Here is a 23,158-nt window from a genome sequence, read left to right on the forward strand (position 1 = left end):
TTTTATTGCTGAACTGGAGCCCTCTTCTGTAAACCTGAGATACTGATTAAATCCGGAAGACCTGAATTGATAAGCTAATAAATTCATCTGATATAGGCATTCTGTCATTTTTCATGCTTTGATGGTGGAAACTATTTCCTCAAAAGCCAAAGTTATGGTCATTTCTTTACATTTTGGTCGTTTTTCTGTTCTTTGAAGGCCTTCTTCCTTGATGATAGAAGACATGTTCATGTCATCTTTGTAAGAATCCCACTAATAAAGGTGGTTCCGTTTTACCTATCCAGTTTACCACAGCTGTGCTGTGGTAATATGTGTAGGACCGTATAGCTTTTGTTAGGCAATAGTATTTACTGATTTATTGAACATTTATTATGTGCTAAGAATTGTGCCAAGTGCAGGGGCAAATGCATGATAGCTTGAACAGACACATCCCTGTCTGTTCATCCTACTCTTAATTATCATGTGTGGTGAGTCAGCAAGAAAACTGGAAGCTGGAGTCAGAATTTGCTTCTCCTGTACTGGCAAATTCTTTCAGATGAACATATTCAGAAGAGCCTCAGAAGTCTTTGAGACAAACATCCAGGAACTGCAGTACCCTGTACTCTTGTTGCCCAGGCAAACAAAAACTTGGGAATGATTCTGTATTAACAATAATTCTGAAAAACCTCCAGCCTCCTCTGGGGAAACCCTTTACATAGCCAAATATCTTCATCAGCAGCAAGGAAGTGCCACCAAATTCAGTTCTTTGGGCAGTGCTCTATCTATCTTAAACAGGATAAAAAAGTCCAGCATGGCTCTCGGAAGATGTGCAGATTAAGGTGTGTGATAAAGTTCCATATCACGTCGCAAGCCTGTAAAGTTATTGTTGTGACCAGGCTTAACTATGTCGGTGAAACCTGGAACTACCACAGAAACACAGCCAACCCCTTGCATGTCACCTATGAGCCACAGTCAACATAATCAAGATTATTGGCAGTTCAGTGTTAGATTATGGTCAGTTCACTAGCATCCAGCCAATGCTCAGAGCAACACAGCTTCACTGCATGGAACATGTGAGGAGAATGAAAGAGGCTCAAAAGCAATCCAGGAAGGTAGACTAATTTTAAGACATGGTGAAGTACAGGCTCGGATCATGCAACATAGCTGTGATTGTTGGAAAACCATTACAGCAGACAGACCAGTGATCGGCAAATGGGAGTGGGTTTGCTGTCCTTTGTGACAATCATTACATCAAGAATCAGGCTTGAAAACAGAGATCAGACCAGTATGGGACAAATGCATTATCATAGCAAGTAACACCCTTTATGTTCACTAAATACAGAAGAGAATGATGTTCACGTATCTTTTTTTTCATCCAAAAAGTGTATGCACAGAAAGGACCTTACTGTCAGTAGCATCATCTTTCAATTTTTTTAAATGGTATTTGTTAAAGCACTTATTATGTGTCAAAATTATTCTAAGCCGCGGAATAGATACAAGTGAATTAGGTTGGACAAGTCCCTGTCCTGCACAAGACTCACACTCTAAGTAGGAGGGAGAACAGGAGAACTGAGGCACAGAGAAGTTAAAGTGACTTGCCCAAGGTCATACAGCAAGCATTTGGCAGAGCTGGTAATTAGAACCCAGGTCCTCGGACCCCCAGGCCTGTGCTCTTTCCACTAGGCCATGGTGCTTCTCGTGACGGACAGCTGTAGAACAATGTCTCTGTGCATCATGTTTCCCCAAGATATGATTTTTCTTTTTAAAGAGGACATACCAAAATGAGGTAGAAAGTTTTCTGACTTAATGCCCCGATGAAATGTGTGTTTTTAGAGTACTTACAGCTATTTCAAGTGGCTGGTAAGAGAGTTTCTGTTCCATATGAGAGTGCAGTGAGGTTGCACGTGCTGATTACCAAACCCTGTTATAAATGGAGAAAAGGCTTTTTTTTTAAAGAAAGTCCATATTGCACTGCCTAGTTATTGTTTTAACCCACTGAAGAGTTTTAAAATCCCTAAGTTAAAAAGGGGTTTACGTAATAAAACCGCAAAACAAGATTGGAAAAATTTTCAGAAAAATCAGTTATGTACTAAATCGTAGTCAAACTATAGTGAAAAGCTAAAGGACCCAGAAGCACTTGCAGAGTTTTCACTGGATAATGTCAATTTCAGCCTTTTAAAATTTAGGCAACCTTATGACACTTTCATGAACGAAGGATTGCCACAACACTTCTGTATCACAATGTAGCACAAGAATGATAAAAAAATTAGACATTTCACTTAATTGTGGCAAGCCTACCTATTTTTTTTTTTAATATGTAATTACTGCTGCCTGAAGTTCAGAGCTATGAACCTAACTGTTGGTCTCTAAAACTACAATCAATTGACTAACTATCCATGCCCTTCTTAATCTTTAAAAAATGACAGGCTGAACTGCTCTTTCAATTTTGGATTAAGTATGAGATAAGAGTATTGGTACTATTTGTAAGTGATTTGTACATTTGAGTGTTCAACGTAATGTTACTAGGGAGGTTTATAAGTCATCTGGTAAAAGAGTGAGAGTCCATAAACCCAGGAAAACTGATTATCCAGATGTCAGTTATTTGAGCTCCCTGGTTGTCCAACCTGAAGCTACTCTATGTAATTGGGAAAATAAACAACAACCACAACAACAGTTCAACAACTCCACTTTAAACGTTACACCTATTTTCCACCTCCTAGGCTACTTCTGTTCCCCAGTCAGCTGAATTTAGGAATGAGGGAATGAAAGAAAGAGGGTTTGGATGAACTGTTCACTCCTATGTTTATGAAGGGCCAGGATGGTGCTGAGACTCAGCTGGGATTCTTCATTGCTGTCTTTCAATCTTTTTACAGTATGGGACATTCACTTTGGGGCAGAAATGTGAAAACACATTTAGCTTTTTAAGAAAATCTGATCCTAATCCCTGCAGCTTCAAGTACAGAAGTTATGGCATGAACACTGTGAGTATAATGGGTTAAAATCTAAACTGGAGGATGACGCGTCCCCTCCGCCCCCCCCTCAAAGGATACTCCCTATGAGATATTTGGAGGAAAATCGTTAGAATATAGCTTGCTGAATATAAAATTTTTGGGAGGAAAAAAGTAGTTTAAACATCATTTTCTCCAGTAAGTTTTGTGAAGCTGCTAGGTCATACTTTTAAATCAAAAGGTATTCTTGTTGCTATGGATACACACATCTAGACATTAAAGTGCAAGGGGAGAAACCTAGTGTTGCCTTGACAACTGGTCTAAAAATTTAACTGAGTCAAAGCAAAAGAAGAAGATGGGGAGTAAACAGTCTAAAACCTCCACAAAAATCAACTTGTTAAAAGAAATATCAATATGATAGAGTCTGGGGTCGCATGGATTGGAAGGTATCCAATGAATTCCATACAGTTGATTCTTCCTGTGGGTAGTTCTGGTAGCGTGGATCAGCCGATATTCACCTAAGAATGTTCAAAGAGACTCTCTGTAACAGTTTAATTCCTGACCTTTTTTTGTTCTATTATTTCTACTCAGAGACAAAGTTACATATAACTCAAGTGATAAATCCATTTGGATTCAGTTAGAAAAAATATTCCCACTGGGACAAACTTCACAGTGGGTTTAAAAGAAGCCCAGTTCCTTTTCCATAATCACAAAATTATAGGGTTTCCATTACCCAGTCTTCTATGGAGGAAGAAAGCTTCGTTTTTTAAAAAATGGTATTTGTTAAGTGCTTACTATGGGCCAATCACTATACTAAACAGTGGGATAGATATGAGCTAATTGGACACAGTCCGTGTCTCACATGGGACTCAGTGTATTAATCCCCATTTTACAGATGAGGTAGCTGAGGCCCAGAGAAGTTAATTGACTTGTCCAAGATTGCACAGCAGACAAGTGGCGAAGCTAGGATTAGAACCCAGGTCCTTCTGACTCCCAAGCCTGTGCTGTATCCACTATGCCGCACAGCTTTTCAGTGCACTGTTATATAGATTTAGCTGTTGTGGGTATCGACACTGTCATCATCAGTGTTATTTATTGAGTGCTTACTATGTGCAGAGTACTGTACTAAGCACTTAGGAGTGCAATATCATTCATTCATTTATTCACTCATATTTCATTCATTCAATTGTATTTATTGAGCGCTTACTGTGTGCAGAGCACTGTACTAAGCGCTTGAGAAGTACAGGTCAGCAACAGAGATAATCCCTACACAACAATGGGCTCACAGTTTAGAACAGAGCTTTTCCATAGATTTGGTTTTGTAAATCCTATGCTAACTCCTTAATTACCTGGCAAAAAAAGGACATCTTTGTAAATGCTGAGTGCTCCTCAGCATGAAGGCAGTGTGGTCTAGCGGAAAGGACTGGTGTTTGGAAGTCAAGAAGAGTGGCTTCTAGTTAAAATTCTACCTGCCAGCTTCTGTGTAACCATGGGTAAATCACTTAATGTTCTCTATTTCTTTATCTGTAAAATGCCTAATTTGTGAGGACCAAATTAGATAATTGATTTGAAATGATTTGGAAAAGTAAAAAAAAAAAAATTCACATTCAAGGAATTATAATTATCCCAGTGGCTACACATGTACTAGTCATAGCATATGTTTGTTTAAAAAAAATCTCAAATGTACATGTTTTTCAAAGTAGCAAATGAAAGAATTTGCAACCAGCTCTAGTTGCAGCAGTGACTGGGGAAGCAGCGTGGCTCAGTGGAAAGAGCACGGGCTTTGGAGTCAGAGGTCGTGGGTTCAAATCCCAGCTCCACCACTTGTCAGCTGTGTGACTTTGGGCAAGTCACTTCACTTCTCTGGTCCTCAGTTCCCTCATCTGTAAAATGGGGATGAAGACTGTGAGTCCCACGTGGGACAACGTGATTACCTTGTATCTACCCCAGCGCTTAGAACAGTGCCTTGCGCATAATAAGCGCTTAACAAATACCAACATTATTATTATTATTTAAGCACATGGAAAACTGGTTTTTTAGTCTGCAGAATGGATAGATCCTGTGGGCCTAATTGCCCAATTTACAACAGCTGTCTGGGTGGGCCAGGAGTCCTACACTGCACCACTAAACCCACTTGTCATCAGTTTCCCTGGACAGTGGGGGGCTAGTTGAGGCTCCCCAGAGCAGCCCTGGGGCCCAGGGATAGGAATGGGGGTTGCAAAAATCCTGAAAGCCTTGTCAATCAGGACGTTGGATAGAACCTGATCTTTAGGTTGGACTTTGGAGAAAATACTAGTATCACATGTGTTTACCCCTGGCTGCACAGACCTCTCCTTGAAAATGTTGGTTTAGCTCCAAATAATAAATTTACCTTGGGCAGATAGGGCCAAAAATCCTTGCCTAAAATATACTTTCCCATGCAGACTTCCTGTATACTGGAACTACCTGAAAGTCTGTATGACCCTAGATGTCTTGCTGTCTTTGGTGATGAAGGTGAATTTGGTAAAGGTCTAAAAATTGGTTTGCTAATGCTAGGTCAGCAGCATAAATCATCCATTTTATTCAGAAATGCCAACAGTGATTCAGAATTAAACTAATGTACTAATGATTCACTAATATGGAACTATAGTCAACTGCAATGATTTACCCACTAATTAGAGAGAAGTTGACAAAGTTACCAGAACAATTGGCCTGTGCACCCAAAGCCTGTCTTTATATAAATCTTAGCAGCTGGGGGACAATCCATTCTCATTTTACAATTTTCATAGCAATATTACTTGTGTATAATATCAATATATTATGAGCGCACATAAATTTATACATCATATTCTGTTGGAATTTTTAATCTGTGGTAAGACTTTGGGTCCATACCCTCCTCTTCACTAGGCCCCCAGTGGGGATGTGAGGGGTGACATAAATATTACCATGCCTCCCTTCCCCCTAAGACTATGTTTTCATCTGATGATCTGTTATATTAATTTAAAAAACACAGGGTTTTTTTCTATTTACCATGTGCTGTAGCTCGGCAAATGGGGAAAGGACCCAGAGAGGGTCAGCTTATTCTGTGGCCTAATGGATAGTGCCCGGGCCTGGAACTCAGAAGGTCCGGGGTTCTAATTCTGACTCCACCACTTGTCTGTTCTGTGACCCCAAAGTCACTTTACTTCTCTGTGCCTCAGTTATCGCATCTGTAAAATGGGGGTTAAGACTAAGCCCCATGTGGGACGTGGACTCTGTCCAACCTCATTAGCTTGTACCTACCCCAGCCCTTAGTACAGTGCCCAGCACTTAGTAAGTGCTTAGAAAATACCTTCAGAAAAAAAAAAAACCAATTTCCTATCCTTTAAGCGACTGAACCCAGTTGGGTACTGGGAATTCTTCATCTCGGAGCCCAGTAAAGATAGGAACTAGGCCCAAAACACCTGGGATTGGGTTGGCATAGAGCCAACCTAGCCAGGTTTGGGACAGATTTTAGCAAACTTCTGGCTTCTTTGCAAACCTGTAATTCCAATGGAGGCTGTTGTAGGACTCACGAAGCATTGCTGAATAGTGAGAACAGAACAAATTGTAATTATCCTGGAACTCACTTCTGGAGAATCCTGCCCCTTGTGTACAATAACCCTGTGGACTTCTGGAATCATAATGATAATAATTGTGGTATTTGTTAAATGCTTACAGTGTGTCAAATGCTGCACTAAGAGCTGTAGTAGGTACAAAATAATCAGGTTGAGCACAAGTCCCTGTCCCACATGGGGCTCACAATCTAAATAATAGGGAGGACAGGCAGTGAATCCCCATTTTACAGATGAGGAAACCGAGCCACTGAGAAGTTAAGTGAAAGAATGTGGCCTAATGCAAGAGCCCAGGCCTGGGAGTCAGAGGACCTGGGTTCTAATCCCAGCCTCCACCTCTTGCTTGTGATGTGATCTTGGACAAGTCACTTAGCTTCTCTGTACCTTAGTTTCCTGATCTGTAAAATGAGGGTTTAATACTTGTTCTTCCTCCCTCTTAGACTGTGACTCCTAAATGAGACAGGAACTGTGTCCAACCTGATTATCTTGTTTCTCCCCCAGTGCTTAATACAGTGCCTGGCACATAGTAAGGGTTTAACAAGTACCACAGTTATTATTATTATTACCGCAAAACAAGACAAACAACAGAGTGACTTGCCCAAGGTCACAACAGTAGGCAATAGCAGAACCGACATTAGAATCCAGGTCCTCTGACTCCTGGGCTGTGGGATTTCTACTAAGTCTCACTGCTTCTCTGGAGCTCTTAATCTGTTGGGCAGACTGTAGCATTTCTTAGAGCCATTGTCTGGCAATTGAAAGTAAATGCCTAAAGTTAGTATCATACTGAGCCAACAAAGTAAGTACTGGTTGGAGCGGGCCAGGCAGAAATTAGGAGGACCAGTTAGGGCTAGGCTAGGTGTTGTGCAGAAGTGAGCATGGGTCTGGGAATCAGAGGGTTATGGGTTCTAATTCCGGCTCTGCCATTGTCTGCCGTGTGACCTTGGCTTCTCTGTGCCTTAGTTACCCCATCTATAAAGTGGAGATTAAGACTGTAAGCCACACACAGGACAGCGACTGTGTCCAATCTGATTTACCTGTAGCCCCCACAGTACTAAGTACAGTTCCTGGCATATTGGAAGCGCTACACAAATATCGCACATTATTATTATTCTTATTACTCTGTGTTTAATTTGAAACTTGTTCAGGGAATCCATCCTGTTCAGCGTGCCCTAAAGCTGTGGAACCTCAGCAATATTAAAAAAAAACTTCAGGAAACTTATAATTAGTTTGCTGCGATACAAAAAACCAAATTTCTCATCTCTAAAATTACTGTTTCAGTTAGACAGTTAGGAAACAGGCCCTCTTCACTCAAACCTGTTTCTGCTACCTAAAGTTAAAGAGTTTCTCCGCATCCATTTGGACCCATCTCTCTTTCCCCTTCAAGCCAAACCTGTAAGTATTGAATGTGCCATTTCCAGAGTTGTAGCTCTCACTTTTTTTAGCATTAACTGAACAAAACATTTGTCTGGGTCTCTGGATGGAGGGTCATGATTGTGAATATCTGATATGGGTAGGCATCAACAGGCAAGGGTGTTTAAGTATGCATACAATTGCCTTGTTTTCTTTCTCACACTCCCAAATGGCAATTCAAGATGTCATAAAGGGTCCATAAAGAGTGGGCAGGTTTAGTGGGGGATTGAGTCCAAGAAGATTGATTTTTTGAAGAATAAATCATTTAGATGTTTATTTTTCTTAGAGTCTGGGCTACCTATCATCCCTTGGTGCCAGCTTTCATTTTGAGTGCAGGGTTGGAGAGGGGACAGGGATTTGAGGAGAATGGCTTCAAAGAGCTAACAGGCCAGAAAAAGCACCCTGTTCAACCCTAATTGGAAACTCTCAGGACTTGTAGGGAGACTTAGAAATAAGTCATATTGGGAGCTCAGCTCGAAAAAGTGTGGGGGTAATTGCTCCTATGGAATTAGCATCTCTGCTATCATCATTTTTTCCAATCACACTGGACCATGTTAATAAGCAGTTATTTATTTATTTATGCCTGAAATAATGTGCAGCAATGAAGCTTTCAGTCACCCAAGTTATGCAAGCCCTTTTATTTTTTAAATCTGGCTGCTAGTGCCTCCTCTTTTATTTTTATGACATTTAGGCTTCTGTTGACCACTGTGGAATTTACATTTTAAATAATCAAATAGCAGCATCAAATGACTACTTTTATTCCTCACATTGCTGAGGAAGATGTCTTTTTCATAAGAGAGCTCCCTTTTTATGCTGGAATTTGCCATGTAGCTTCGTTTGTATACTTTAGCTTCCCCAGGTTTGTATACGTCAGTTAAGATAGCTGATCTCTCCAATATTCTCTCTGGTCAAATTTAACATCTACATGAAATTCAGTCGGTGCAGTTTTGACCTGTATTTCATTTGCGGAAATAGACTGTTTTGCTTTACTCATTTCCTGTTAGTACCTGTTGACTGATTGAATATGTTAAAGGAGCGATGAAACTTAAGAACTTTCCTACAAATCTGTTTTACTGGGCAAAATGGACAGGCACTGGAGCCCTGAAGGGTCAGGTTCCCTCTCTTGGCTTAAGATGCTTGAAGAATCCAGTTCTTAGAAACTCTTAACTGAAAGAACTGATGGAGTTATTAAGTTGACTCTTACCTCTTCCCTACCCAATATTTTACTTTTCTCCACCTAGCCCCAATCTAATAGGTTTTTATACAGACATTTTTTTAAATCATTGATTTAGAAGAGAGACCTTTGCTCTCTCAGCACATGGTGCTCAGTAAAGTATTAGAAACAGTATCAATTGAAGGTCTTGGGCTGGACACCTTCAGTCTAACCCCATCGAATGGCAGTTGAGTTTGTTCCTTTTCTTACCCCCTATTGATCCTCTGATCCCTTTTCTTTTGCAATATTCAATCTTGTCTTTGACTTGTTTTCTCTGTTTTCTTTTTAATAATGTCAGCTGTTCCAAGTTTAAGTCCTCTGGCAACATCTTTATCTCTAAAGTGAATTCACATTATACATTTAACAAATTAGTGAAATAAATGTTATTATCATTTTTGGATTAAAGTATATTCAAGATAGAATTTGCTCCTCCTTCTGTCTTTGGGATTTACATTTTACATGAAATAGTAGGCATCTTCCAAACAGAGGAAATACAGGTGAGCAGCCTTAGTGCCAGGAAGGGGACCAAATTCATTAAGAGATTAAAAATTCTTAGGAAAACTGAAAATTTCTGTGTGGCACCAAGGAATTTGAAAATGTCCAAGGCGACTCTGTGGAATTAATGTAATTTGAGGAGGTATTTAAATGGGTAGACTGAGGGGACTTGTTGAATTCCATTGGGAGGTTGTTCAGGGAAAATTGGGAGTCAAGATGGAATTATCATGATACTTCATAATAGAGATTAAGGTGATCTACATGTTCTTCATTCTAGTGAAGACTTGTTAGGTTTATTTTACGTTACACTTTGGAAAATAATGTAATTGGGTAAGAAATGATTTTGAGTGATAAAACGAGTGACAAGTTACTGTCAGCCTTAAGTAAATTTTAGATATTTAAAGGAATTGAGACTGCCCGGTCTCCAAAATTACATTCACCCAATGTTTTTTTTTCCACTGAATTGGCATCACTGCCTCTAAAAGGAAAAAAAAAAATAAAAACAGGGTGGCAATTCAGTTTTCAAGAATTCAGAAGTTGACCTTATTGAAAAAATAATTTACGATCTAAGATAACAAGTAAACCATTGTAGATGAGTAAATTTGAGTTAGCCTTGAGTAGAAGGAACAATGAAAATAACCAAGAAAGCCCTGGGAAATGGAACCAGTTTTACAATCTTACTGTGTTTTCCAAAAAATTATTTGATCCCCTAAATTTGCCTTTGATCACCCCCATTTCTCAATCCCCTTATTTTCCTGCGTAGCTCTTCCTACTGTGTTCTGTTACCCCCATGTTAATAATTAGGAGAACACAAAGGTCTACCTTCAACAAATGCAAAATTCTCCCCCAAATACAGACTTCCAAAAACACAAAACTAAAGGGATTATCAAGGAGAAGCAAAACATTAAACTTCCTTTAGCTTTGGCCAGGATTTTTTATTATTATCCTTGCTTTGATTTCTTTTAGGCTTTGGACAAATTGATCATGGCTGATGAAAGCTGCCTCTCATTCAAATCATTTCATTGTTTCTAACAATTCTATTTATTACCTCAGTTAAATGCTGTTATAGTATGCCTGCAACTTCTGAGATTTTGATCAGGAATAATTAAATATAATCTTGGTTTAATTTCTCTACTTTTCTTTCTAGAGCTGAATGTTGCAGTGCTTTTTTTATGATGTGAAGAAATGAGACTTTCTGTCACCAGATACAATCAGAGGTACATACTCGAGTATACCTTTCCAAAGAATAGATCCTGAAAGACAATAAGAAATGAGACATTTCATCATCCTCAAAAGGCCTCTTGATCTGCCCTTACGGCCCTTACAAGTTATCATTGTTGAATTTCTTCTCCTATGTGTATTCCATAATATACCGTTGAAACCTGAGGTGAGGAAAGCATAATATATATGGTGAATAAGACCATGTGTGGTTGGAAAGTTGGGAGATGGGGAGGAGGGGGAAGATCGGTGGGAGAGTAGTTCGTTATGTTTAATATAAAACACAACTATCAGAGTGGGTTGGGCATCTCATCAGGTTTCTTTGAACCTATTTTAGTACTATATAAAGTTAAATACAGTGTATAGACCTTTTACAAAGGGAGTGTATTATTCTAAAGTAGCATTTTAGGTCAGGTTATTAGTGTTATAATACCATTCAATTGGCAAATAGGAAAAAGCAAGAAAAGACCTGAGAGAGTAATAATTGACCACAAACCAAGTGTGAGTCAGCAATGTACTGCTATTATTTAACAAAGCAAAACAAAACAAAAACAAAAATCCCCACCGAAAATCCAAAAGTTAACAGAGGTGTGATATGCAAAGCCTGAGAAGTAGTAGTTTTACTGTAGTCTCTGTGGATTAGAACCTCATTAGATTATTATTATTATTATTGCTAAGAATAACAGTAATAAATTGTAAGCCCCATGATGGGCACCCTGCTGAACCTGTTCTACCTCAGTGCCAAGAACAGTACTTGACACATAGTAAGTACTTAACAAATGCCATTATTATCATTATTGTTGTCATCATTATTCTTATTACTGTCCCTATTATTAGTCTAGTTGTGGTTATTGAAATTTAATTTAAAAGAGTTGGGAAAAACTAATGAGGCTCTGACAAGGGTGGAAAAAAATGATTAAAAGGACAGAAAATAAATCCTAGGAAAGGTTAGAAACAGGGTTGTTTTGCCTGGAGAAAAGAGACCCAAGCACTGACTGTAACAGTCTTGCAGTATGATGAAGGCCAAGGGAGGAAAAATGGGCTTCTCTCCCATCCCAAGCAGCAGCTTTCTAGATTCCCCCTTTTGGGAATGGATTGATCTTGCTAGGGAGAGTGGCCCTGGCCCTGCCAGAGACTTGCTAGGCACAGGGAGGTTTATCCTGGGGAAGATTTAACAGTACAACTTCTGTTAGCACACAGCACCCAAGACAAACTAAACACTGCACATTGATCTCCAAAACTTCTGATACTCAGCTTTTAGGCAATTAGATCCTTAAATCTGCTCTATATTTTTTAGTACTGTGAAGATGTTCAGTGCTTATCAATTAACATGGGATTAATTTTGATAGAGGGTAATGCATTTGTCACATGCAATGTACTTTTGAAGCGGCGATTGAAGCTGATTTTAGACCATTTTCTAATCCTAATTTAATGCCCAAAAGCTGCTTTCTGATATTCCCATGTTTTTTCAACAAAAGCCTTTGTGGAAATTAGGTTCAGTTCAATTACCCTATTATGTAATTAATTTAACTCTGTAATAATCTAAGGTTTTGATTGGAGATAAGGCTGTTCCTAGATTTTATTTAGTATTTACTGAATATAAACACTGTGTTTAAATATGGTACCATCCCTGTCTTTAGAACCTTGCATTTTCTTTTATACAGTGTGAATACCATTCTCACTGTATAAAACAAGATTATTTGTAGGCATCTACTTATTATTTCTCTACATATTATGATCATATTATTATTATTATCTACTTATTAAAGACACTGTGGTGTGATGGAAAAAGAATGGGACTGGGAATTCAGGAGTTCTGGGGTTCTAGTCTTAGTTCTGCCACTGACCGCCCCTCTGTCACCCTTAGCAAGTCACTTAGCCTCCCTAGGCATCAGCTTCTTCACAATAAAATAAGAAAAAATACTTGCTCTTCCTCCCTCTTAGACTATGATCCCTGCATGGGATACGGACGATTTCCATTCAGATTATCTTGTATCTATTGCAGCACTTACCATAGTAATTCGCACATAGTATACTTGTTACATACTTGATCTATATATAAAGACTGCAAGGGAAAGGTCGCGTGTTCGACAGAGATTTGGGGGCTGGAAAGGATCTTGTAAAGTCAATTAGTCTAGCTCTCAGAAATATTGAGATAACTCTCAGATTAGTCTAGGCTCAGATAGATTGATATCTTTTTTGTTATTAAAGACTTACTGGACATAAAGGTGGAATGTTAGGATTTCACTGGTGTGAATGAGAGGGTGTGTTCATTGGCATCTGGTAAGTGGGATGCTGTTCAAGTTGTAGGGAGGATTTGGCAGGAACTGAGGGGCAGTGTCGGGCAATGTAGCAGTGAGAAAGCACTATAACATTGCATCTAGAGTCTACCCTCTCTTGCTCCTCACACACCCCTAAAGTAGCATCAAAAACAGTGTTTGATTCTGTACAGCAAGCACATTTTAAATTACCAGCCGTCTCAAATTAAAATGCACCTTGTCTGAAGGAAATTCTTAATGACTATACAAAGTTATATAGTCATATAGTTATCTTCTAGACTGTGAGCCCACTGTTGGGTAGGGACTGTCTCTATATGTTGCCAACTTGTACTTCCCAAGCACTTAGTACAGTGCTCTGCACACAGTAAGCGCTCAGTAAATACGATTGAATGAATGAATGAAAGTTATGGCAACACACAGAATGTAGGTGGAATTATGCCAAAGGAGTTGGAAACCTTCTGGCAAGGGGCACATTAATTTCTCTGCGAGCATGAAGGATTTCTTATCAGCTTCTCTGTCCTAGACAGCACCTCTCCACCTTCTACACCTGTACACGGAGGGCCAGCCTTGAAATGAACGCTACCAGGCGCAGGGTGACTGAAAGAATCTTAGAAATAGCACTGGATTTTTCCACCCCATTGATAACATTAGTAATGACTGCAACATGACTATCCCTAGGCTGTAAATCTTGTGCCATCCAAATCCCATGACTCAGACAAATGTCTTTATTGCCTATGCTGAAAGTTGGCTCTGATTAGGGGCCAAGATATATCCTATGGAGGGGCAGGTTATTTGGCAAATGTATTAGAAATAAGCGTGTTCTATGGTCCCACAATTCTTTAATCCAAGTAATGCCTGGAGCCCTTTGCCCTTTGAAAACCACATTAGAAAGCAATTTGCAAAGCCAAGAGAATCAGTTGAACCCAGAAAACGTTTTAACTGGTTGTCTGTTTAGGCTTTTTCTTTACACTTGTCAGTTGTCATTTTATATGCATGCTGGTCTTGGTGTGCAGAATCACCAAATGTGGGATTTCTACACCAAACAGGTACACCTTCTCAGTTCAGTCCTCTTACCTGATCAGTTCATTAGAACAGCTATGTTTTTTTTTCTATTGCAAATTGAAGTAGGACTTGATTTGGATGAATGATTCTGTAAAGAACCCTACTCCTTTCTTTTTTTGGCTGGGCAGGACACGGAGTGGCTAATAGGCCAGAGGTATTGTTACTGAACAGGGAAGGGCATTCTTTTTAGGGCCACAAAGGACAGATAAGCCTTCAGGAAAAGGTTGACCTCCTGCTTTTGGCACTTGGACAGAGTGTGCACTCCTAGTGCCTTCCAGAAAAATCTGCCCTCTTCAGCAAACTAACTTAAGCAGCCTTAGATCAGAGTCCACATCATTAAGGCCAACCTCTCATTCATATGTTAGGCACCAACTGCTCTGCCAGGAAGCTCTGTGTAGGGTCACAGGGCACTTGCGGTGTCACTGATTTTTTTAAACTCTTTCCTCTCTTTCGGGACTTGGGCTTTCTGCGGCTCTGCCTGGAGCTGCCTATAATCCGTGGTTCTTGTATTTCAAAGGAACTTTGATCCTCAGAACGGCTGACCCTTCCAACTCTGCCAAACATCAAGATTTCTCCAGGGTTTACATGCTAGGCCATATCTTTTACATGCTGCTGTCAGTTTAAAGAAATATTAAGATACTTTCTTTCCTCATCTTGTACTCTCCCAAGGGCTTAGTGCAGTGCTCTGCACACATTAAGAGCTCAATAAATACCACTGATTGATTGATTAATCTACTTCAAAAACACACCATGATTTCACTCTGCTTATTTTTCTTTTGCTGAGAAAAAAAATTAAATAGCATTTAATCAAACTTTGCATAATTTACTTTTGCAAAGCAAATTCCTGCATGACTCAGGAATAGTAGGCCAAGCCCCCTCTTTGTTTTTCTTTCTTCTTTGTTTGGACTTTGCCTCAAAGCCAGATCTTCCCTGTATTGTTAATTCAGAAAAGAGAATCAGGAAATCTATCAGTGAGAGTGACTACTTCTTTTCACAACCTATTGCCAATCTACCCGGTCAGCCTGAGATTGGTTTGGGTTTGGCCAAGCCCACTGGATTTAGGTTCAAACCAATGCGTGGGGAACAACTCAGGCTTCACAAATTGGCCCTGGTCCTCCAATTGTATGGAAACAGTGTTGGTTCTATTGTCCTCCATGTAAAGTTTGAGTTACTTTATGTGGGGACTGGGGGGGTGATTGGATCTGGTTTGAGCAAAGTCGCTTTTAGGCCCTTAAGAGCAGCCTGAAACCTAATATAAACCTGGCCTCTCTAATTTATCAGGATTTAATATGACTCAGGGTCAGTTGCTCCTCCCTGATGCAGTGCTGAGTCAACCTGTTTAGCCCATCATGGTCAGGGCCATCTGGACCTTAAACACATCAGATTCAGCTGGACTAGACCAGCCTTTGAATGTACAGCAAATTGAATAGGTGGTGTAACTTGCTACAGTTGGCCCTTTGTCACTTTGCTTTCTGTATTTCCCAAGTGCCTAATACAGTGCCCCACACCAAATAAGCCCTCAATAATTACTACTGCTATTACTACTCTGCCTTCCGACATGCAGTCTACCCTCTTCTTTCCGTTGCACATTATTCCCACTGGTATTTACTCATGTATAAAGGGTAAAGTTGTCCTATATTGTTGGCTCGTTGATATTTGTATAATCATCTGTTTTATATGTGTTTCTACTTCTATACTGTGCAATGTACTCTCCCAAGTGCTTAGTACAGTGCTCTGCACACAGTAAATGCTTAATACCATTGATTGATCGACTCATTTTAGTTTAGCGCTTCAAGAAGGCAGAGATAAGGTGAGTTTACCTTGCTTTGCACAGTATTTAGCTCAGCTCCAGGTGAGTATTATTTGGGTGATTTTGGTATTTTGGCCTTGGAGTAAGTCTCATGAAGCCAGAGTTTTATTTCTAGTGTGAGCTTTAACTGGTGCTTGTGACTTGCCAGTGTGGCTGGTCACAATACCTATCTGTAGTCGCTTGAGTATAAATGAGTGAATTAAAATAACCTTGTATAGAAATACAAAACATTTCCCTGCCCGTAAAATGCTTTACCAGCCCAACCTTTCCCAAAGCAGTGCAATCTGCACTGTGCACATGATAAAATGAATGAATTCACCAGTCTGTATTACTGACCTTTCATAAAATGGAACTGATTCCAGGGATGGAGGCAAGGCTGTGCTCACATTGGTTTGGAGAGGCCCTGTTCAAAGATACAGAGTGTTAAGATTCAGCCTGGGATGTAGTTAAGGTGATTTGGAAAAGGGTAGATTACCATTTGTGAGTCTGTAGGCTGAGAAATCTTCCAGTGAGATTTTATCCATGGAGGTGAGTGTCACACTAGAAATCTCTTACCATTGTGCCCATGCAAATACTTCAGTGCAACCTTTCTGGCTCCTAGCCAAGCCTGTCTTGGACACTATTAGTTAAGAGGGGAAATGTGTGATCTTCCACCTGCTGGACATATACTTGAGTTGTATTTTGTAATAGTGGTGATGGATTGTGGTGAAATATCCGCATACTCTCAACTAATCACCCTGCACCAAGAAGTACACATTATTCATTCAATCATGTTTATTGAGCGCTTATTGTATGCAGAGCACTGTTCTAAGTGCTTGGGAAGTACAAATCGGCAACATATAGAGATGGTCCCTACCCAACAGCGGGCTCACTTTACAAGATGGCTAAGAGGAAATATGATAACTTGATGTTGAAATATTCCTCAGATAGGACTGCTGAGGGTGTGGCATGTTCTGGAGACCATACCCATTTTAAAGGCCCAAGAAGAGATATAAATATAGGAGAAGGGCATGGGGTTTTGCTGGCCCCAGGAAAAATGACCCTTTATCATAAATCGAGGGGAGGTATGTGAACAGATGAAAGGAAAAAAGAGCCTTTCATTTGTACCTGATGGTTTTGGGGTTTTTTATCTGTTTGCAAATGTTCAGTGTAATGGTTTGAAACCCAGCCGTGTCATTGCTTACGCCCACACAGAGCTGCAGTAGTGCAGACGTTGTAGCAGGCAAACCGTATTACCAGCAACGGCCATTAAGCCTCTTCCCACACCAGTGTAGGCTGAAAATCTTCCCCCACTTCCCTCTTTCCTCTTCCCACCACCCTGCACTCCAAACAACAACAACAAAACCCATTCAATGATCAGTTCTGTTTAAAAAAAAAAAAAAAGAAAGAAAAAAAAGGAAAGGAAACAGCCAGCAAGCAAGAAATGGGAGTAAGACTCAGGATGCTGCTTCTTTTGATTCACCAGGATTCCGTGGAGAAAAGGATTCCCCCACCTGCCTGTGGACTGGCCACCTAAAGGTGAGCGAGTGTTTTGTCATTTCTTTATGTAGATAGAGGTTTGAGGAAATTCAACTCAACGTAAGAGGGCTATAAATCAAGTCGTGCCTGTTGCTACTGAGTGATTAGATCAAACAGGCATGATGGAAGCTTTCCTTCAGAACATACCCAGCATCTTAACACCCCTGAAATAGGAGTTTTTTAATCAGGTTTTTTGACAGCTTGCTCAACTTTAAATGCCAGATGAAGGTATTATTCTGTCGTAACCAACCTGTTGATTGCCGGCTGTTGGCTGAGAGATTGTTAACTCTTTCCTCATATGGAAAACCCTGGGCAATTTATTTGGGATAGGATGAAAACTTCCTGTATCTTTCGGGAAGTTGCAATTGTATTTCTCTTGGGGTTTTATATTTGGTAATAAGTAGCCAGAGAGATTTCCAACTGATGTGTGCTAAATCTGTTTTTTTCCTACTGAAAATAAACAAAGTTGAAATTAGAAGCACTGTAATTGGAAACTGAAGAGTGCTCTGAATGATTCAACAGGCAAGAGCATTGGAATGGAAAATATTAACGTACACATTATGTTGGCTACAACATTAATGGATAGAAAGCCAGGTTATTTCATTGCCTCTTAAACATGTTTGTAGCTTTTAGTTTACTAAATTACTGATAAAACTTCTGGGTAAGTCACACCTTGGAATGTCAAGAGGGAAAGAAAGAAAGAGCAGATTCTCCGTATATTTAGTAACCAATAAGATGAAAAGTCTCTGAATTTTGGGCTGCATGGGATGAATCATATTGGCATATATCTATTTTTAGAATTAAAAAGATCTACTGGTACCTTTTTTTCTGGCGTTAATATATTTCATGGAGACTTGTTTTCATTCACATATTCTGAAAGATTTTATGGTCTAGTCAGATTTAAGAATCTCCATTTCTCTGGAACAGTTCTTTTCAATATTTTTCATTACGAGGAACACTAGTCCCAGGAGGAGTTTTCTGTGAGTTTATCGGTTCTCGCTCGCCTTCTTCAAAGTTTATGGGAACTGGGATCGTGGGTGCTCCTTGTTCATCTTTGTCAAACTTGGGGGTGCCATCGTGCAGTAAATTCAATATGGCAGAGTCCAACATTCCCAAGCCACACTGGCTGAGGAGGTATCATGTGACATTAGGGGACGTGACACTCTCAGAATAGGCAGCTCCAGAATTTAGTCGAATCCTGGCTGTGCCATGCCTCTTTTCCTCAGGCACCAGGGATCAACACGAATTCCGGCCTCAAACACCACATCTCTATTTGGCTATTTATGACGTTTTATGACATTTGGGGAAAATATTTTATGACATTTGGGGAAAAAGCCAAAAAATTACAATTGTTAAATTTAAAAACTGGAGTCCGACATAAACTTAAATAGAGTGACTTTATGTACTACAAAACCAGAGAAGTAAACCTGAAAGTTTCCTAATCTCAAAATTGTTTTGATTACTACAGAATCGATTTTATAACTGTTTAGAACATTTCAGTATAGGTAAGGCAAAGTGTAGACTTTGGCATGGACTAATTATGTTACAAAGACTAAGATTCTATCTCTACTGAAATTGTGGGTCAGGCTGATTGTTGTGAGAAAGATGATTATTCATGTTTCGGAGAAGAGACTGTGAATCACCACTGCAATTAAAATGCAGGAGCCGTCATATCTATAGCCCTTTTTGTTCATAGGAGATAGCAGGGGACAACATCCAGTTAAAAGGAAGAGGTAAGAATGAGAAAAGGGCTGTAGGGGAAGCAGAGTAACTGCTTAATAGAACAAGTACCTTGTGAGAAATCTGTAATAATTTCTGACTCAATAGAATTGCTGTTTAGAATAGGCAACTGGAAAGCAAGGTCCTTTAGATGCTCCCCAAAATAACCACCCTTGTGCTACTTATCTTTCCTTTGATAATTTGTTTATTATTTAATCGTTTTAGTATACCATTTCTGAAGTCTTAGTCATTTTTGTATGTAATTTCTGGAATATGCAGCAACAGCACAGGGTGCCACTTCTGCTGTTCCTCAGAAGTGTATGCTTGACAAACAAGGTTTCCAACTTAGTTTACTCACCAGGAGTCAGATACTGCTTTTGCCATTTTGGGATCTGAAGGTAAAGGTGAGAGTTGGCAAGGGATTTAGCCATAAACAGGGAATTCATAATCAGTGGACCTAGAGTGTTTCTTAAGCGTGGTTTGAAGACTTTCAGGAAAAGCAGAAAGAAAATGATCATTCTGGTGTCCATTTCCTAATCTACTCTGAGTGACCTTCTCTATACACTGCTACACATTCAGCAGTTTCTCCTAGAAGATTCCATGTTCATTCTATTCCCATGCTGCTGTTTATGAGAATGTTACTGTTTTCCCAAGGATTTTCATTTATGCTGAGACTTATGGAGTGCTTTTTCAAACAGTTCATTTATTCTGTCCACATTCTCAAGAAGTAAATATAATTATCCCGATTTTATACTTGGGGAAATTGAGGCACAAAAGGGTTAAGTAACTTGCCTGAGGTGAGCCAGCAGAACATTGGCAATGCTTCCTCTTAGAACATTTCTGTCCCAGTTCATAGGTATTGGTCTAAATTCTGGATGGTCACAGGGTAAAAACAGGTCCCAGACTCCAGTTTTTTTAATTTGTTCCTATTTTAATTTGGTTTAAGGTGTTAGATCTTCTTAATGGTGTAGTTGTGCACCTTGTTTGAATTTACACTAAATACGAATATAAATTCAGACAGAATATTGCCCTTACTTGGTAAATGTACCTTTGGTGAAGTGATAGATAAATGATGGCAGCATGCATTGTAAAAAGTTTGGCTTTAGTTCATAAATCGCCATGACCTGTTAAACAGTAATATTATTTCTGATCCAGCAGGGATTTCTGGCTGATTATTAGAGGCAGCATGGGCTAATGGAAAGAGCATGGGCCTGGGAGAAAGAAGACGCGAGAGACAGAGGGCCTTGGTTCTAATCCTGGCTCTGCCACGGGTCTGCTGTGTGACCTTGGGCAAGACACTTAACTTCTCTGTGCCTCAGTTACCTCATCTGGAAAATAGGGATTAAATCCTATGCTGTGATTCTCTTGGACTGTGAATCTTATGTGGGACAGGGACTGTGTCCAACCTGATTAACTTGTATCTGCCCCAGGACTTAGAGCAGTACTTGGCACATAGTAAGCACTTAACAAGTGCCCTTATTATTACGATTATTATTATTACATTACAATTCCCAGTCATACATTTTTGTCTTGCTATCATAGGGCTCCTTTCTGACAACCCAGGAATCACTCAAGATTTTGACATCCTCTTCTCTCATCCAATCAGTTAATCAATCCATGGTACTTATTGCATGCTTACTATGTGCAGAGCACTGTACCAAGTGCTTGTGAGAGTACAATAGAATTAGCAGAAATGTTCCTTGTCCATAACAAGCTTACAGTCTAGGCGGGGAGACAGACATTAATATGAGTAAATTAAATTTAATATGAGTAAATTTATAATCTATAATTTAAAGATATGTACATAAACGCTGTGGGGTTGGGGATGGGGTGAATATCAAATGGCCGAGGGTCACAGAGCCAAGTGCATAGATGACTCGGAAGGGAGAGTGACAAGAGGGCTTAGTCGGGGAAGGAGGAGAAGTGACCTTCTAAATATTCAAAAAAGGAACCTCAGATAGGAAAGGAGAGGATGAGTGAGCCTTATTCTGGGCTCAGGGGAAGACTCTCCTGGCATTCTGTAGAACTAGAATGGCTTGGGTAAAACTTGCATTTGCTTTCTTTGTTGAAGAAGTGATTTCAAGATATAAAATATTCCTTGTTATTTTGTATATGAAAATTACCAATACATTTATCCATTTCACTATAGTCTGACTGGAAATGAGTAGGGAAACAGTACATTAATAGGGAGATATTTATAGGAGCACTTGTGAATCATGGGATAAATTTTACAGATTATTGTCCACTGTCTCCAGAACAAAACTGATTACAGCTTAATCTGACTTCAGTAAAAGCTATATCCAGTGGTGCACTTGTTGTGGCAAATTCTCTCATGCTGAATACATCCCAAACACAGACAAAAGGGTATCTGTCCAACTGTTTGTTCAATGACTAAATGGTTGATATTGCCCAGAACAAATCCAGTGCTTGTTAGAAAGGAACAAAGCAAAACACCTCCAAGGCACACTTTCAATCCAATGAATGGAGGATTTGCATCTAATTATTTTTGTTATAGCTTTTCTAGATTTTCTGAAACCTGTTTGACTTTAACCTATGTAGACATAGATTTCTGGCCACTATTGGCCAGAAGTTTGCCTAAATAGAGTTGCTGGGAGTCCTTGGACTCTGTGTTCCCTTCCTCACACTCTGCCAGTATACCTAAACTCTCGGGACTGCCTCAGTGTTCCACAAGCTACCAGTGGAATGGGCTCACAGGATTGGAGACTAGTAAACCCCAAATTGCAGACAGTCAGTCCGGCAGACATGCCACTATGGGCTCATGGCTGAGCTGTTGGAGCTGGGCCTATACCCATTACCTCATACTGCATTCCCTTGAACTTGGATTTGATGCAAGTGGTATATTGGCCTCATGCAGAGTCAGATAAAAATGGATTTCTCACTGAAAATCCTCTCAAAAATTCACCAGCACCATGTAGAGTCAGACAAGAATGCAACAATGCCATTTAAAATCATTCCATAAGGAAATCCCCTAACCAATAGACTCTAAACTCCTTTGGGCAAGGGAATATGTTTACCAACTCTGTTATACTGTTCTCTCCCAAGTGCTTAGTTTAGTGCTCTGCATACAATAAGTGCTCCAGATATATGGTTGATTAATATTTGCATATTGTCAGTGAAATAAGGTGGGTAATATGTTGTTAATCATTGAGGAAGCTCAGATCTCCACAATGGGCAAATCACTCACCATGTAAAGACCTCTGACTTTAGTCAACTGTCACTTATAGTGGGAGAAGGTATCATCGGTATCTCAAGATATCAGAGAGAGAGGCCTTGGTATATAATTGCAGCTGTGGCAAAAAGCAGCGTGGCTTAGTGGGAAGAGCACGGGCTTGGGAGTCAGAGGTCATGGGTTCTAATCCAGGCTCCACCACCTGTCTCCTGTGAGACCTTGAGCAAGCCGCTTCACTTCTCTGTGCTTCAGTTACCTCATCCGTAAAATGAGGATTAAGACTGTGAGCCCCATGTGGGACAACTTGGTTACCTTGTATCCATCCCAGCGCTTAGAACAGTGCTTGGCACATAGTAAGCGCTTAAGAAATACCATCATCATCAACTATGGGCTAGTGTTTTTGATCTATCCTTGCTGTTAGAACACACCTTTTTTATGTGACGTGTCAATTCTCACATCATTAGTATACACCCAAAAAGTCAGGAGTCCTGGAAACATCACCACTATTTATATAAACACACATGTGCGTTAACACAGAAAACACAACCTCATGTTTGTTGTGATAAGTCCCTGACTCAGTTAAACCAAAGGAGGAACAGATTTTTTTAAAAGATTTTAAAAAAACGGTCACAAAACCACACCCAAGTAATTTAAATCCAACTCACCATTAAACCTGTGGAACCTGAAGTCAAAAGGTATCAATGAAATAAGTAGCATATAAATGTACTGTACTCTTTGAAGAATT

At 39.7% G+C, this 23,158-nt stretch overlaps 1 protein-coding gene across 3 annotated transcripts in view; it reads left to right on the forward strand.

The window, feature by feature from the left end:
- ZNF831 (zinc finger protein 831) overlaps positions 1-23,158 on the forward strand; it is a 94,753-nt gene that overhangs the window by 23,702 nt on the left and 47,893 nt on the right. For 2 of the 3 annotated variants that reach the window (XM_038750611.1, XM_038750613.1), the window contains exons 2-3: positions 10,765-10,834; positions 17,452-17,504. The gene's annotated coding sequence lies outside the window, so the exon portion shown is untranslated. Of the gene's footprint in view, positions 1-10,764; positions 10,835-17,451; positions 17,505-23,158 lie in introns of those variants that run through there. The other variant, XM_038750612.1, reaches the window with a different exon arrangement.

Source organism: Tachyglossus aculeatus, chromosome 8, assembly GCF_015852505.1.
Source record: "Tachyglossus aculeatus isolate mTacAcu1 chromosome 8, mTacAcu1.pri, whole genome shotgun sequence".
Classification (NCBI taxonomy): domain Eukaryota; kingdom Metazoa; phylum Chordata; class Mammalia; order Monotremata; family Tachyglossidae; genus Tachyglossus; species Tachyglossus aculeatus.